We start from the raw sequence: 19,011 nt of genomic DNA, 5'->3' as shown, positions 1-19,011 counted from the left end.
TGCGGTCTCCAAACAAGACTTTGACCCTCAATCGTTGCCATCAGAACATGGCGAGTCGACGAGTCGAAGCCCTATGCGCAAGAATGCCGGCGAGCAGGACCAGGGGTGGCAAGGTGCCGGCAAGGTGTGGACGATCTGGATGAGCTGCCAGTGAAGTGTTGGGCGAGAAGGACCAGGCTGGCTAGGTGCGCGAAGTGCTGGGCGAGGACCTGGATCTTGGCGACCTATGGCGAGGCGGGGAAGAAGGATGTGCTGGGGTAATCGATCAATCCATGATTGGTAAAATTGTCATTTCATACTGTTCTTAGGGATGTCGGAATTTGTTTCCGCTACTTATAAAAGTGAACGGATGGAGTATTCATTTCCTCCGGTTTTTTCCATCTAACACTGTGTTCCACGTAACATGCCACTTCGGAAGTTCATAACAATATAATCACTTGGTGCATTATTACAAATTTGCAATGTTCTTTCCTTTATAAAGAAGAATAATAAGTCAAAAAAAATATAAATATCAAGATACCAAGTGCCTCAACATCACGAGCAATTTGAAATATATCAAGGATGCACACGCGCCCGTAGATTAGGCACCACCCACACACACTGCAATGGTTGCTTCAAACCGTAGAATGACGGCTGGTACACCTTGGCCTCCATATCATAGAACGCCATTTGTTTCCCATTATCGGAATATCTTGGGAAGTAGATCTTGTTGCCATGCCCAGCTTCCGGCAACACCATGGAGTATGACACCCTGAAGTCCAAAAACAACGTTGAGCCGCCAATGTCTTGCACCTCCATCCAAACCATCTCCTCCTCGTTAAGCTTGAACACCCGCGGTGGCTCGTTAGCATTACGCACGAACACACATAGCAGTTCCCCTCCCACTTCAACTAGGTAGCAAAATTCCGTCCCCTCGTGGTCGTCGTCGATTAATTTCATCTCCATGTGAATCGGTTTAGGCTTCTCCAAGATCGTCCATGTGTGATTTGTCGGGTCAAGCGTACCGAGATTGCCCATTCTACTTAGGCAATAGAACTTGTCATTGAAAAAGACGGGATTGACATATGCGACTGGGAACGGGGCTCCTTCATAGTATTCAAGATGTTGTTCCGTCCAATCGTTCTCGTTGTGCCGACACGTAAGCACGCCTACCGCTTTACCATCATGCCTGCTGTCGACACCGAAGAAGACGCAGTCTGGAGATGCCGGGTCAATCGAGGACCACGACATACCCATAAAGTGGTACTTCCTCTCGAGCATGGCGACTTCCACGATGTCCCCGGTGAACGGGTTTATGATGTAGATGTCATCGATTTCCACAGCTGTTGACACGGCCACCCATCCATCTTTTGAAGACCGGAAAATATGTCGGTCATGTTGGCATTGATTTCGGACGTCTCGAATGTGCCGACCCGTTTGGTGTACTCCTGGCAGCGTAGAGGGTCGAAAAACTTGCACACCCCGTCTCGACCGGAGCAGTGCATGAGCAAGGCCACACCTTGGCTTGCTCAACCGGGTTGGACACCATGCTCCATGACTTGCACACGGCCGGAAACCGGAGACGATCCACCAGTGATACCTTCGAGACCACCAACTCCAACAATTCTAACGACAGATCATGCCATGGCCGCGTATTACAAGATGTCGCTGCCTCCTCTTCCAAACTGAATATGGACTCACAATTCTCTTCAGCTTCAAGCGCTAGTGGATCACTGTGCAACAATTCTGTTTCTTTCACCACCGCTGCTGATGGAGGAACGGCCCAGAATGCTCTACACCAAGGCTTGGTTGGTCGGGGAAGAATCTGACAGAAGCTCATGGTCATGTCGTCCAAGCAGAACTTGTACAGTCTCTCGCAATCACAGCTTAACAACACAAGGTACACACAGTTTCCCTGTGGCACCAGACCCCTTGCCCCTGGACCCACGGGTACGGAGAAACCATAATACCCAGAGACGAGGAAGGCGCGGTCATGGCCGATGTTATGCACCCTCCTCCACATCATGGACTCGAGATCCACGTGGTAGACTACGATGCTGGTGACTGTGCTGTCGTCGAGGAACACCCCAAACTTCTCGGTCACTACGACGAAGAGATCTCCGAACGACTCTACGACGTAGTACATGGCCTCCCTGTCGAGATGCTCCCTGGCGCCACCGAGAGTGCCGATCAGCCGCGCGCGGACAGTGCCATCGCCCTCGCTGCCTATCACCAAGAGCATCTCGGAGGCACCAAAATAGTAGATCTCTCCTCTATGGCTGATCATAAGGTTAACATCCGGGGACTCGAGTCTGGTCCAATCACTACATGAACCGGAGCGGCAGTGAAGCAGGAACCTCTCTACTTCGACTCCCACCTCGCGTTTAATGGCGACCACCACGGCGCAGTCTGGGTCCGCCGGCGACGCCCCGAGCAACACGCACGTCTGTATGAATTCCACCGGCTCCTGCAGTGGCGGCAGGGGGATCTTTTTGGATGGGTCGTCGTCGGAGATGTGGAGGAGGAAGCACTCGAAAGTGGACTCGTCCAACATCAGAAGCCAGTCGCCATTGTGGATGCAGCCTAGGCACGTCTTGCCTTGCATCTCGGGAACAACCGTGGCGTGCGAGCTCCCGTCCGACGAGTCGACAAACGTCTGCCGCTCCCCACGCGTCCCCTGGACCAGCCATGGCCTCGTGCCGAAGCCGGACGGCAGCGAGGATTCTGCAGCCATGTGGTATATCTTGTGTTCTTTCTGTTTTTCCACGCCTGGACCTGTTCTAGCGATCGATCGATTGTGTTGGCTTTTAAATTAAGCAGGATGGCAATCCGTGTTAGGCAAGGAATCCGCAATGTGGAAACCATAGAAACAACAATTCTTGTTCCGTCGTGAGGTTTTAGAGGGAAGGAGACTCTAGTACTTACTATGATATTTCGAATCTAATTACCCTCCGTCACCTTAAAGATGTCGCAGCTCTCCCTCCCCCGCAGTTCATTTTCACTTTTGCAATAACCCCCCGATACATCCTGACCGTTTTAAATCTGGGCTTTAAATCCAATTCCAAATACGGGTTCTTCTCCGTCCCCGTCAATCGTCAGCTCCGTCGCCGGCCTGCTTCCCTCGCACGGACGCCGGCCTACCGCGGACGCCCACGGACGCACGCCAGTATACCGCAGACGTCCATGAGATCCTAGACTCCATCATCTAGGACGCGCAGTAGCTCGCGGACGCCACCATCGCGAACGCGCAGGAGGTCGCCGCTGCTGGACGGGGCGGCTCGACCTGGCGGCCGACCGGCCTGCCAGCCGCGCTCCTTCATACGTCGGCGCTGCTCCGGTCGTCTTTCTCCCCCGCCTCCGCAGCTCCCTCGTCGTCCGCCGTCGAGGAAGGAAGTCTCGCCGCCGCGGCCAGAAGAACCTTGCCCTGCCTCGCCGCTGCGGCCAGAGGTACCTGCGCCGTGACTCGTTGCGGCGGCCAGATGCCTCGCCGCTGCTCCCCTGATGCTCGCGCGCGTTTCGCCTCTGCTCCCCTGCTCCTCGCGCGCGCCTCGCCGCTGGCCTAATCGCGGCCGCGCCTTAGCTTGTCCTTGTCGTCCTCCCTGTGCCGCGAGTCCTCTGCTCCGCTGAGTCTCCTCCTCCACAGCTCGCCGGGGCAGGGCCGCTCCTCCTCCTCCTCGACCTGTTGCTCCTCGGATCAGCTGCAGGAACCAAGCAAAACCGGCAGCGCCTACTCTGCTCCACGCACTGGCCTGAACAAGAAGGTGATGCTCTGTTGCTCGCCACTGTCATGAACTGTTGCTTGTTGTTTTCCCCCGAGGAAGGTGCTGCTCCCCGTCCTAGTTCAGGAATTCCCACATCCACCTCAAGCAGTGAGAATTGACTCGCCTCATCATCGATCACATGCTGACACTCAAACACCAGAATACCCTCCTCATTTAGAGACAAGTTCTTGAAATCCACTGCCCAGCCTTGCATTGGATAAATAAGACGTCTAGCCTAGATTTTTTCAGCATAGTCAACAACAGACTTCTGCATCATTTTCTTCAGAGTTGCCCAGATCAACATATCAGGCAACGTTAGGCTCGCCAGTCCACAGAGCCCAAGTTTCAGATTTTCCTCTTCCATGGTAAGATCAACAACAGACAACGATTCAACACTGACAGATGCAGGCATCAGATATGTCATTTGCACTACTCCGGAGTAATATCCTGGCAAACAATTCGAGCAGCCCAACTTAGAATGACCCAACTCCAAAAAAAAAACTATATCGGTAAAAAATAAACTTAAGTCACACTAGTGCCATTTGCACTAGTATCCTGAAGGCTTACCTAAAGGCCTCTTCATCATTCTTTTGATCATCCTGCTGAGTTTTGTGGTCAGATCTGGCACAGCCTATTCCCTTTGGTTTCGACAATCCTGCCAGCAGCACACATCCCGTTTCTCATCATGCATCAAAAAAATATATAGACAAACAAATTCATTACTCATCATGCACCAAAAAGAATATACAGATGCATCAAAAAGAAATACAGATGAACAAAGAGTACTCCAGAGAGAGCCAGAAATAAGACATGTATTTTTAGTGCAAAATACTACAGAAATAAAACCCGGCATTCGGAATCATGTCTGAATTCTTTAAACCAAATGAAACCAGGTATCTCAAACTAAACCTACTGATGATCATCATTTGCTTGTAAGAAAATTATCATTATTTGCCTTGAAGTTGATCATCAGGCCACTTGTGATTGTGTTTATGTTTCATGCTATCAGCCCCCTTGTCCTGCTTCCTTTGATTGGCATACAATGAGGATACATATTTACTGCCTAATATTTCAGCATTGTATCAATGGAGTGGCGCTATGAATTATATCTGTGGTCGCATTGTCTTCTGCCTAATATTTACTGCCTAAGCTTCCAAACATTGTCTTCTGGCTAGTAAATTCAGCTACCTTAGTTCATTTATATGCTTTGCAAGCACCAAAAATTTTCTTCGAAGTAAGGATCCACACCTCAACTGCTGCTACAAGTACTAACCAAAACTACCAAAGGCTAGCAGTACCTAGAGGCCCCGACGTCGGGAGCGGGCCGGAGGAGGCGTGGCCATCGTCTTGCCGCCGCCGCCAGCCTTCGGGTCCTCCTGGCCGCCCAAGTGGTAACGCCCAAGGTGGAATCTTGGGTGGCTAAACTTTTAGCTCCTCGAGCTACACGAGAGAGGGCGCGGTGGCCAGCGAGGGAGCGGCGCGGGGGACAGCATGGTGGCCAGAAACGGAGCGGCGGCGAGCGGCGTGGTGGCCACAGAGGGAGCGGCGCAGGCGACGGCGGCGAGCGAGGTCAGCGGTGCGGACACGAAGCGGAGACGGTGGGGATTGGGGAAGGAGGGACTCCAGTTTTGGTCGGGAATTCGTGGAGGGGTTTTTTGCAAAAACGACGCCGCGACATCTTTTCCGTGACGGAGGGAGTATATTTATCTATCCTTATCTCTAACTTAAACACAACCCGTGCCGGACGTTGCTGTTGGATCTCTGTTCACACATATTTTGTCCTCTATTTTTGGCCTCATTGTGGTCTTTTTTAAACATTAGGCCGTAGTCCTGTCTTAAATTAATAAGGCCGTTACCGGCAATTTGATACAAGGTGCTGAAAACCATCTAACATAAAACGAAAACAACAAGCAAAACAAGAAAATGAATGAAACACAGCTTGAGCTCCGAGACCATTTTCCAGCTTTGCGATCCGACTAGAGAGGCGTCGAAGTTGGTGAAGAAGACCGTCATTGAGGGACTCGCACCATCGTCAACCTCCAGAAGCCAAGCAAAGCCCAGGCATCATCTGTTTCCACCTCCAAAGAAAGCTCAGCTCCCTGCTTTCTTGCCCCGGATCGGAGGGCACCGTACCTATCGGGGGTAGATCGCTCTCCCTAAGCACACATGAATATTGGGAGTTACCGCCGGGGAGAAGGACTCCGAGCACTCGCCTCGCCACCACCGACGAACATCAGATCGACCCGCATCACAAACCACCATACTAGACCAAGATGCCAGGAGAAAGCGAAGACGATGCGTACCAACCTCCGCCGAGCTCATCCACCCAAATCCACTATCTCAAAACGGCGCCTCCAACGAGGGAACGGCACCACCAGAGCGCTGCCACCATCCAAACCAAAGTTTTGGGTTTTCACTCGAGATAGACAGGGCAGGGAGGGACGGGATACAACATCGATGTCGCCTTCAAGAAGGAGAACGGTGCCGTCAGCGTCGTCGACGTCGTGGCCGCCACCGTTGGTCAAGGGTTTCCCCCAGTCCAGAGCCCACATCCGACCACACCCACCAGCCACCGGAGGAAGTCTGGGGCCAGGCAGGTGCGACGAGCACCGCAGGGAGGAGGAGCAGCAGTCTTCAGATCTGGTACCAGAGTGAAAGTTCGGAGATGGTAAACCTAGAGGGGGGAATAGGTTTCTATAAATTTTAATTCTTTCTTTGCAGTATTAGGCTTAGCGGAATATAAGTGGCTTTGCGAAATTAATATAAGTGTGAGCCTAATACAAACTAGGTGAGACAACTTAGATGATAATGCAAGTAACTCAAGCACGAAGGCTCTCACAGATTAGATAACACAAGTAAAGAATTCGGTTAGAGATAACCGAAAGCACACAAAGACGAAGATGTATTCTCGTTTTCCATTCCTTTGTAGGAAGGTACATCACATTTGGAGAGGTGGGGATCCCACGAAGGATTTCCCAACGCCACGAAGGCTCACATTCTTCTCCGAGCCTATCCCATGAAGGAATAGCCCTTTCACTTGTGGTAGACTTTGAGGCAGCATCCAAACCTTCGCAATCTTGTCAGGAGCAAATCCAAAGCCCAGATGCTTCCGGACGATTCTTCCCACCTAAGGTTTCTAAGAAACCATAGAGAACAGGTAACTTGAAGAATACAAAGGGGAATAAGATTTGGCTCGGTGAGACTGTAGATCAAGACCTGCTCTAGCTTTTCCCTGGAGGGATTTGAGTTTGGGTGGAGGAGGAGGGAGATCTGAAACTTTTGGTGCTTGCAACAATGGAGTATGGGAGAGAGCTCAAGAACATAGTATAGTGTAGTGCCTAACTATTCTGAGGTAGGTGAAGGGGTATTTATACTTCAGCTCGAAATCCAGCCGTTGGGGAGTGTCCACATCAACATCTTGTCGAAGTGGCTGGCCTGCCAGGCGTGGCGCTGGACCAGCCGGTGCAGCACCCGGTACTGTCGGGCGAGGCATCGGGTCGGCGCCGGGCGAGCGCTCTCAGCATTCTGGATTGTTCCCGGTGTGCACCAGCGCCATAGCCGGTCGACGCCGGGCCAGCCGGTGCAACGGCCGGTGCCACCGGGCTAGCTGCCGGGCGGGCGCTGAAAGCCCCCTGGAATGTGTTTGGTGTGCACCGTCGCCACAACCGGTCGACGTCGGGCCAGCCGGTGCCACGGCCGGTGCCACCGGGCCAGCTTCCGGACGGGCGCTGAATGCCCCCCGGAATGTGTTCGGTGTGCACCGGCACCACAACCGGTCGGCGCTGTGCCAGCCGGTGCCACAGCTAGTGCCGCCGGGCAGTTGAAAAACATTGTCCCTCTTTTCATCGAAGTGGGGGATCTCCCTTCAACTTCTAGTTCCATTGATACACCAATATGCTTGATGGACTAAAACCTGAGAATAATCTTGTAGGCAATAATCTTGTAGGCAAGCATTAGTCAAATACTCCAGCTACGGTCTCATTGTTATCAAAATTATGGATAAGGGTGAAATACCCTTACACAGAAGTCCATTGGGGTGACCTCCGCACCATGCCCACACCCGCCACCCCCTCACCGCCCGCGCGGCCGAAGAACGCGGAGTGCATCACCGGCACCCGCCGCCTGCCGCCGGGCCGACGTTGCCCCACCCTGTGCCCACGGCCGCCGCCCTGGATCCATGGCCCCAGCCCGATCGTCGGAAGGCACCCAGCCACCAGCCACCACTCCCAAGCGCTGGCGAGGCCGCGCCGGAGGGAAGCAGGCCGTCAACTCCCAGTGGCGGAGGCCACCCCCACACGACCGTCTTCCTCCCTACAGCTGTGCGCGGGGGGCCCGAGGGAAGTTCCCCGCCGCCCCTTCACCGGCGTCGCGCGGCCTCCTCCCGGGGCGACGGGGGGGGGGGGGGGGGGGTCTCCCCCCAGGCCGCCTCCCTCATTGTGGTCTTTTACTGTTTGGTCTGATTTGTGCGCTTCTTTCATGGTTTTACGAGGGCGCTTCCTGCGATGTGGGGGTTTCGTCGTTTGTGAACGACTATGTCTGCAGCCCGAGATAATATATCAACAACACTGGTCCAATAGCGGCATCCAGCAGGTCCGTTGTTGCGCCTTGGTTTAGCGCCAACCAGCAAATGCAAAAGGCTCGACACTAGCCAATCCATCTGAAGACACGCCAAACACGCCAAAAGATGGCCGAAACCTGCAAGCAACACTTACTAAGGTCATTAGAGAAGCAGACCATTCAGATTCAGTCCCTAATCATTTTTTAGAAGAATGGACTGCCTGGCTCCTTACGATCTTTCATGTGTAGGGAAATGAATTCAACATCAGAGAACAAGAAAACGTAAAAATTCAAAGCCATCTACTACGGTAGCTAAGAGAAGGTACATTTCACTGCAGTTCGGCCACTGGTTTGCTTTAAGTTTCGTGCAAAATAACTACAGAAAAGCATAGGAGCGCCTCTCAACTCTAACAGAACCTTCCCACCAGTGGGACCCACAATCGAGATCCTTGAAATCCCAGAGATGCTCGGAACCCTGGGAGCTTAGAGCTCTTAGGGATTCGGTCGAGGAACCGCTCACCTTCCTAACGGGCACAGTATATGGCATGTGTGGCTTTGATGTTAGCTTCGATTAGACGGACTCCTTGTTGGTGTGTCTCAACATTGGTCTGACATGGGGTTCTTCTTTTTTGGTCTTTGGTCTGAGCTCATCTAGTTCATATTCTTCTTCCTTTCGCCAGTTACTGCCCCCGAGTCGATGTCCTCCTTGAGTAACATATGTTGCCTCCTCTAGTTCCTCACCACATGGTCACATCCTATAGAAGAGGTACAATTTCAAGTCCATGTAGTCAAGGTTATAGTAAGTTAGGATGAAAACGTTTCAGGATAGAAACGAAAATAAAGGTTGCCCTGAGCACTGCCGGAGGAGAACTAGAAGGGGAATCACTAACAGGATCACCTCCGGCCACATATCCTCCTCCACCATGGCCTCCTCATCATAGTGGGGACCATATCCATCATTAGCACCATTGATACGTCTCCGACGTATCGATAATTTCTTATGTTCCATGCCACATTATTGATGTTATCTACATGTTTTATGCACACTTTATGTCATATTCGTGCATTTTCTGGAACTAACCTATTAACAAGATGCCGAAGTGCCAGTTGCTGTTTTCTGCTGTTTTTGGTTTCAGAAATCCTAGTAAGGAAATATTCTCGGAATTGGACGAAATCAAAGCCCAGGGGCCTATTTTCTCACGAAGCTTCCAGAAGTCCGAAGGAGAGACGAAGAGGGGCCACGGAGGGGCCACACCCTAGGGCGGCGCGGCCCCCCCCTTGGCCGCGCGGCCCTGTGGTGTGGGGCCCCCGTGCCGCCTCTTGACCTGCCCTTCCGCCTATAAAAAGTCTCCGTGACGAAACCCCCAGTACCGAGAGCCACGATACGGAAAACCTTCCAGAGACGCCGCCGCCGCCGATCCCATCTCGGGGGATCCAGGAGATCGCCTCCGGCACCCTGCCGGAGAGGGGAATCATCTCCCGGAGGACTCTACGCCGCCATGGTCGCCTCCGGTGTGATGTGTGAGTAGTCTACCCCTGGACTATGGGTCCATAGCAGTAGCTAGATGGTTGTCTTCTCCCCATTGTGCTATCATTGTCGGATCTTGTGAGCTGCCTAATATGATCAAGATCATCTATCTGTAATTCTATATGTTGCGTTTGTTGGGATCCGATGAATAGAGAATACTTGTTATGTTGATTATCAAAGTTATATCTATGTGTTGTTTATGATCTTGCATGCTCTCCGTTATTAGTAGATGCTCTGGCCAAGTTGATGCTAGTAACTCCAAGAGGGAGTACTTATGCTCGATAGTGGGTTCATGCCTGCATTGACACAGGACGATGTGAGAAAGTTCTAAGGTTGTGTTGTGCTGTTGCCACTAGGGATAAAACATTAGTGCTATGTTCAAGGATGTAGTCACTAGTTACATTACGCACCATACTTAATGCAATTGTCTGTTGTTAGCAACTTAATACTGGAAGGGGTTCGGATGATAACCTGAAGGTGGACTTTTTAGGCATAGATGCAGTTGGATGACGGTCTATGTACTTTGTCGTAATGCCCAATTAAATCTCACTATACTCATCATGATATGTATGTGCATGGTCATGCTCTCTTTATTTGTCAATTGCCCAACTGTAATTTGTTCACCCAACATGCTGTTCGTCTTATGGGAGAGACACCTCTAGTGAACTGTGGACCCCGGTCCAATTCTCTTTACTGAAATACAATCTACTGCAATACTTGTTCTACTGTTTTCTGCAAACAATCATCTTCCACACAATACGGTTAACTCTTTGTGACAGCAAGCCGGTGAGATTGACAACCTCACTGTTTCGTTGGGGCAAAGTACTTTGGTTGTGTTGTGCAGGTTCCACGTTGGCGCCGGAATCACTGGTGTTGCGCCGCACTACATCTCGCCGCCATCAACCTTCAACGTGCTTCTTGACTCCTACTGGTCCGATTAAACCTTGGTTTCTTACTGAGGGAAACTTGCCGCTGTGCGCATCATACCTTCCTCTTGGGGTTCCCAACGGACGTGCCAACCACACGCATCAAGCAAATTTCTGGCGCCGTTGCCGGGGAGATCAAGACACGCTGCAAGGGGAGTCTCCACTTCTCAATCTCTTTACTTTGTTTTTGTCTTGCTTAGTTTTATTTACTACTTTGTTTGCTGCACTAAATCAAAATACAAAAAAATTAGTTGCTAGTTTTACTTTATTTGCTATCTTGTTTGCTATATCTAAAACACAAAAAATTAGTTTACTTGCATTTACTTTATTTATCATGTTTCCTTTTAATTTTACCACAAAAAACATACCGGTAGGACGTGGGTCTATAGTTGGGAGAAATAATATAGAAGAATTTTTCAATCATGTTAGTACTATTGAAAATTTTGAAGATAGACACTTGGTAGACCTTGCGCCTACTTATGAAATTGCTGCTGCGCATTTAGTTCACCTGTTGGAAACTAAATTTGTTAATCTTAATCCTATAATCCAACACATGTTTTTCACACTTGGTGATATGGAAGAGGGGGAAAAGAAAGATTTTGTATTAGAAACCCTTCTTAGAGAATTTGGTGGTCTAGCAAGAGAAGCTAGAAAGGTGTTTGCTAAATTTAATATGCTTGGTTCTCCTACTAATTTTGTTAGTCTCCTTGAAAGGATGGATATGGATAGAATAAGATACACTAATAATATTGATGATGGAGGGGAGATCAAAGCACCAATACCATGTAAGCTCTTAGCTATGAATGATGCATTAGAAAATAACTATGCTTGGCTAGTTCCTGAAAATTTGTTTGATGAGAGTAGCACGCCTAAGACTAATGAAAAGGGAGATGCTGAAACTTATGTATCCAATATACTATGCCTGATTGAGAAAACTCCACACCCCGCTGAGAATGCATCACCCTTCGATAATACTTGATACACACTTTCTGCGCCTAGCTGAAAGGCGTTAAAGAAAAGCGCTTATGGGAGACAACCCATGTTTTTACCTACAGTACTTTGTTTTTATTTTGTGTCTTGGAAGTTGTTTACTACTGTAGCAACCTCTCCTTATCTTAGTTTTGTGTTTTGTTGTGCCAAGTTAAGCCGTTGATAGAAAAGTAAGTACTAGATTTGGATTACTGCACAGTTCCAGATTTCTTTGCTGTCACGAATCTGGGTCTACCTCCCTGTAGGTAGCTCAGAAAATTAAGCCAATTTACGTGCATGATCCTCAGATATGTACGCAACTTTCATTCAATTTGAGCATTTTCATTTGAGCAAGTCTGGTGCCATTTTAAAATTCGTCAATACGAACTGTTCTGTTTTGACAGATTCTGCCTTTTATTTCGCATTGCCTCTTTCGCTATGTTGGATGAATTTCTTTGATCCATTAATATCCAGTAGCATTATGCAATGTCCAGAAGTGTTAAGAATGATTGTGTCACCTCTGAATATGTCAATTTATATTGTGCACTAACCCTCTAATGAGTTGTTTCGAGTTTGGTGTGGAGGAAGTTTTCAAGGATCAAGAGAGGAGTATGATGCAACATGATCAAGGAGAGTGAAAGCTCTAAGCTTGGGGATGCACCCGGTGGTTCACCCCTGCATATTCTAAGAAGACTCAAGCGTCTAAGCTTGGGGATGCCTCCCTTCTTCATCGACAACATTATCAGGTTCCTCCCCTGAAACTATATTTTTATTCCATCACATCTTATGTGCTTTTTCTTGGAGCGTCGGTTTGTTTTTGTTTTTTGTTTTGTTTGAATAAAATGGATCCTAGCATTCACTTTATGGGAGAGAGACACGCTCCGCTGTAGCATATGGACAAGTATGTCCTTGGTTTCTACTCATAGTATTCATGGCGAAGTTTCTCCTTCGTTAAATTGTTATATGGTTGGAATTGGAAAATGATACATGTAGTAATTGCTATTAATGTCTTGGGTAATGTGATACTTGGCAATTGTTGTGCTCATGTTTAAGCTCTTGCATCATATGCTTTGCACCCATTAATGAAGAAATACATAGAGCATGCTAAAATTTGGTTTGCATATTTGGTCTCTCTAAGGTCTAGATAATTTCTAGTATTGAGTTTGAACAACAAGGAAGACGGTGTAGAGTCTTATAATGTTTTCAATATGTCTTTTATGTGAGTTTTGCTGCACCGGTTCATCCTTGTGTTTGTTTCAAATAAGCCTTGCTAGCCTAAACCTTGTATCGAGAGGGAATACTTCTCATGCATCCAAAATACTTGAGCCAACCACTATGCCATTTGTGTCCACCATACCTACCTACTACATGGTATTTTCCGCAATTCCAAAGTAAATTGCTTGAGTGCTACCTTTAAAATTCCATCATTCACCTTTGCAATATATAGCTCATGGGACAAATAGCTTAAAAACTATTGTGGTATTGAATATGTAATTATGCACTTTATCTCTTATTAAGTTGCTTGTTGTGCGATAACCATGTTCACTGGGGACGCCATCAACTTTTCATTGTTGAATTTCATGTGAGTTGCTATGCATGTCCGTCTTGTCTGAAGTAAGAGAGATCTACCACCATATGGTTAAGCATGCATATGTTAGAGAAGAACATCGGGCCGCTAACTAAAGCCATGCTCCATGGTGGAAGTTTCAGTTTTGGACAACAATCCTCAAATCTCAAATGAGAAAATTATTAATTGTTGGTATATGCTTATGCATAAAAGAGGAGTCCATTATCTGTTGTCTATGTTGTCCCGGTATGGATGTCTAAGTTGAAGAATAATCAATAGCGAGAAATCCAATGCGAGCTTTCTCCTTAGACCTTTGTACAGGCGGCATAGAGGTACCCCTTTGTGACACTTGGTAAAAACAATGCATTGTGATGATCCGGTAGTCCAAGCTAATTAGGACAAGGTGCGGGCACTATTAGTACGCTATGCATGAGGCTTGCAACTTATAAGATATAATTTACATGATGCATATGCTTTATTACTACCGTTGACAAAATTGTTTCATGTTTTCAAAATCAAAGCTCTAGCACAAATATAGCAATCGATGCTTTTCCTCTATGGAGGACTATTCTTTTACTTTCAATGTTGAGTCAGTTCACCTATCTCTCTCCACCTCAAGAAGCAAACACTTGTGTGAACTGTGCATTGATTCCTACATACTTGCTTATTGCACTTATTATATTACTCTATGTTGACAATATCCATGAGATATACATGTTACAAGCTGAAAGCAACCGCTGAAACTTAATCTTCTTTTGTGTTGCTTCAATATCTCTACTTTGAATTATTGCTTTATGAGTTAACTCTTATGCAAGACTTATTGATGCTTGTCTTGAAGTGCTATTCATGAAAAGTCTTTGCTTTATGATTCACTTGTTTACTCATGTCATATACATTGTTTCGATCGCTGCATTCACTACATATGCTTTACAAATAGTATGATCAAGATTATGATGGCATGTCACTCCAGAAATTATCTGTGTTATCGTTCTACCTGCTCGGGACGAGCAGAACTAAGCTTGGGGATGCTGATACGTCTCCGACGTATCGATAATTTCTTATGTTCCATGCCACATTATTGATGTTATCTACATGTTTTATGCACACTTTATGTCATATTCGTGCATTTTCTGGAACTAACCTATTAACAAGATGCCGAAGTGCCGATTCTGTTTTCTGCTGTTTTTGGTTTCAGAAATCCTAGTAAGGAAATATTCTCGGAATTGGACGAAATCAAAGCCTAGGGGCCTATTTTCTCACGAAGCTTCCAGAAGTCCGAAGGAGAGACGAAGAGGGGCCACGGAGGGGCCACACACTAGGGCGGCGCGGCCCCCCCCCCTTGGCCGCGCGGCCCTGTGGTGTGGGGCCCCCGTGCCGCCTCTTGACCTGCCCTTCCGCCTATAAAAAGTCTCCGTGACGAAACCCCCAGTACCGAGAGCCACGATACGGAAAACCTTCCAGAGACGCCGCCGCCGCCGATCCCATCTCGGGGGATCCAGGAGATCGCCTCCGGCACCCTGCCGGAGAGGGGAATCATCTCCCGGAGGACTCTACGCCGACATGGTCGCCTCCGGTATGATGTGTGAGTAGTCTACCCCTGGACTATGGGTCCATAGCAGTAGCTAGATGGTTGTCTTCTCCCCATTGTGCTATCATTGTCGGATCTTGTGAGCTGCCTAACATGATCAAGATCATCTATCTGTAATTCTATATGTTGCGTTTGTTGGGATCCGATGAATAGAGAATACTTGTTATGTTGATTATCAAAATTATATCTATGTGTTGTTTATGATCTTGCATGCTCTCCGTTATTAGTAGATGCTCTAGCCAAGTTGATGCTAGTAACTCCAAGAGGGAGTACTTATGCTCGATAGTGGGTTCATGCCTGCATTGACACCTGGGACAGTGACAGAAAGTTCTAAGGTTGTGTTGTGCTGTTGCCACTAGGGATAAAACATTAGTGCTATGTTCAAGGATGTAGTCACTAGTTACATTACGCACCATACTTAATGCAATTGTCTGTTGTTAGCAACTTAATACTGGAAGGGGTTCGGATGATAACCTGAAGGTGGACTTTTTAGGCATAGATGCAGTTGGATGACGGTCTATGTACTTTGTCGTAATGCCCAATTAAATCTCACTATACTCATCATGATATGTATGTGCATGGTTATGCTCTCTTTATTTATCAATTGCCCAACTGTAATTTGTTCACCCAACATGCTGTTCGTCTTATGGGAGAGACACCTCTAGTGAACTGTGGACCCCGGTCCAATTCTCTTTACTGAAATACAATCTACTGCAATACTTGTTCTACTGTTTTCTGCAAACAATCATCTTCCACACAATACGGTTAACTCTTTGTTACAGCAAGCCGGTGAGATTGACAACCTCACTGTTTCGTTGGGGCAAAGTACTTTGGTTGTGTTGTGCAGGTTCCACGTTGGCGCCGGAATCACTGGTGTTGCGCCGCACTACATCTCGCCGCCATCAACCTTCAACGTGCTTCTTGACTCCTACTGGTCTGATTAAACCTTGGTTTCTTACTGAGGGAAACTTGCCGCTGTGCGCATCACACCTTCCTCTTGGGGTTCCCAACGGACGTGCCAACCACACGCATCAACCATCTCCATCAGCGTGATCGACATCACGCTTCATTGTTTGTGTAGAATGGGACCCGACCTAGATAGATCCTCACTGCTGTTTGCATGCTAATATTTGACTCTCTATTATATTTGTTTTCGTGAAGTTATATTTTCCTACTGTGTTGTATTTCATAAGTCATGGATTATCACCCTGGTCTGCTATTGTGAGCAGTTTTCCATATTTCTAAGGGCATATGATGAATTAACAATGATTTCTACATAGCATGCTCTGAGTATTTGGTCACTTGCATGTTTACATTGCAAAGTGCCATTTGATTTGTAAATATAAGATATTTTTGTATAGAATCGAAAAAAATGTGAGACTGTGACACATGATTCCTTTTGTCTTTTTTGCACACAACTTTTAGAAACATAATTCATTAGAGAATTTTCTTTTGATTACATGCATGCTTCATATCATCAAGGTTGTAAATGGCTGATTGTGCTTGTCATACGGTATTCATTATAGAAACTTAGTATTCTAAAATATGTATTCTTGTGGAGATGTTTACTTTCTCCTATATTTAATGATCTATTGATTTTCAAAAGATATGCATAAATATGTTATTACAGTATAATTTATAGTGTCATTTTTTGTGAATTTAATTAGTGGCCTAAGGAAAACGTGATACCACTTGTTCTTCATGTCACAACCATCTTTGCTGTGCAAAAAAAAAAGATGTATTTTATGATTTTCCATCCTTCAAAAATATAAATACTTCAATCTTGAAGTATAATCCACATAATCTCATCTCGTTCATTTTTTATTGTACTAAAATTCAAATATTGTAGGAGAATGTGACGATGTCGTATGTAGATTTGTGTTATATTGTTTTTTCATCTAATTCTTATAACCATTTTATCAAAAAAAATATGTACAAAATGTATTAAGCATTTACTATTACTTTATACGAATATCAAAATACAAAAAGTTATACTTTAAAATTGATCCATCATTAGAAGAAGTTAGACATTTTTTTGTATGTTGTTATATCTACAAAGTGTCATTCTCTTTATGTTCACTAGAGTTGAATGCGACTATAGCGGAACATTGTGGTAATGAAAGATATATAGAGTGTTTTATTTTCTATGTTTAGTATCTAGACTTTAATAAATATACAACTGAAATTTACCATGGGAAGTTCTACGATGTAGAAACCAACATGTACTATTTATAGCTCTATGATCTAAAAATATCTTAAAACTATGACACATGTATTCCTTGTTTCTATCTTAACAAGATATTTTGATACTTTACAACCTTGAGATTTTATTGGCCTCTTCATGCCCCCCCCCTATATATGTGGAATCTTACAATGAGGTATGTCAACATATCTCGGTCGGTATGGGACTTGTCATCCTACCATACATATGACAAAAAACCAACATCAAGTCAATACGACGTAGTACAATCGACAAACACGATACTATTAAAAAGTTGCATTGTTTGGCATTAAGAGCATCTTTAGTATCGTTCTATTGACATCTCTAATCTTTCCATCATGTTTATCATAAACCTCGTGTTCATCCCCTCGTTGGTAAAATTGTGAAGATAAAAACACAACTCGTATCATGGAGAAAGGCTTAGCTTACCGTGTGTGCCAAACCATAGGAAAAAAATAATTTTTGGGGTGATGTGTGGTTGGATCAAGTTCCATTTAAAACTAACTATCCGAAAAACTATTGTGACGTGCAAACGATATTTAGTAATGGTGGAAAATGCTTCGTGATGGAAAATTCTTGCTAGCTTATGCCGAACTTTTGGAGAAAGGGAGTCAAATGAATGGAGTGAGTTGTGGAGAGAGTTGTAAACTGTGGATTTATAGGAGGAACAAGACAAAGATTTTTGGTCTTTCTAGATTAAATGGGGGTTCAGGTCTAAATCTTTGTATGATCGAATCCTCTTACATCGGGTGTTCGTGATCCAGAATGAGAGCTCTATAAAGAAAAATTTCCTTGAAAATTAAAATATTTATCTAGATTTTTGTGCGCAGGAATATACTAGTGGCCTCATAATTGGCAACAAGGCTAGCTTGGTGAGGTGGCATGCAACTTAATTATGTGGTGAGGAGGAAACAACATATCACCTAGGGTGTGATGTGTAGCCTTCGTCAAGTTTGGCCATTCGCTGGGGCAGGCACACTGGTGCCTATTGCGGGAGGGCTACCTCTAGAGCTATGTTCTGCAGCTTGTTTGGCCTTCATAACCAACAATTGGTGCCCTACACTACACACGAGCAAAAATGACTATGACAATGCAAGCTAAATACAATGTTTCGTTGCCTGCAGTTATTGTGTGTGGTCATCTCCTCTCTATAGTGATGACCTTACCATATATACTACACCAGCATCGCACACAACAACTAGCAAATAAAATGGTAGTTTACCAGTTCATGCATAGCTACTATGGGTATATAATTAAATCTAGTCCTAGGTACTACAAATGGCAACTCATTAATACAACCCAAACTATGAATCAAAATAGGTGTTTATCATTACATCATTGTTCTTCATTAATGGAGATCAACAAAGAGTTCAACATCATATGAAGGACCTTGTCGTCATCATCTTGTTCTTCTCACCTTGTTCTTCTCACCTCTGTTGCTACCTCTGTCTACCAACATTGCCTCGGCCCACTCCATCATGTCGGTTAAATGAAGTGACCAGACCTTGTTAGATGGGCTTAAATGAAAATACCGATCAATCCCCTTGTTGAATTGATAAAAAGGGCCTCCCACTTCACAAAAAAAAGCTCTGAACAAAGTTGGTCGCACTAGTCCTCATGGTCAAGAAAGCAAATAGGAGTATTTTTTATTTCACATGTTTAGAGTTAGTTTGGAATTTAGAGTCGTGTTATGTCCAGAGACGAAGTCAGGATTAATATTTGAAGGGGACCAAATGAACATGGAACTACATAGAGGGAGCCACATAGCCAATTTTAAAAAAATGGACCAACAAAAAGATAGTTTACAGGGGTATTTCATAAAAAAATGCAGCATAGGGGACCATGGCCCCAGCTCGGCCTCCACTAGCTCTGTCCCTGGTTATTGCAGCCAACGAGTGTTCAAAAGAGAGGATTA

The 19,011-nt window shown here is 46.1% G+C and overlaps 1 pseudogene; it reads right to left on the bottom strand.

The window, feature by feature from the left end:
• Positions 1-555: 555 nt before the first annotated feature.
• On the bottom strand, positions 556-2,713 carry LOC127309106 (uncharacterized; annotated as a pseudogene).
• Between the last annotated feature and the right edge of the window lie 16,298 nt (positions 2,714-19,011).

Source organism: Lolium perenne, chromosome 6 (genome assembly GCF_019359855.2).
Source record: "Lolium perenne isolate Kyuss_39 chromosome 6, Kyuss_2.0, whole genome shotgun sequence".
Taxonomy (NCBI): Eukaryota; Viridiplantae; Streptophyta; class Magnoliopsida; order Poales; family Poaceae; genus Lolium; species Lolium perenne.
Note: the sequence above shows the minus strand (reverse complement) of the source record. Positions and strands in the feature narration are given on the sequence as shown.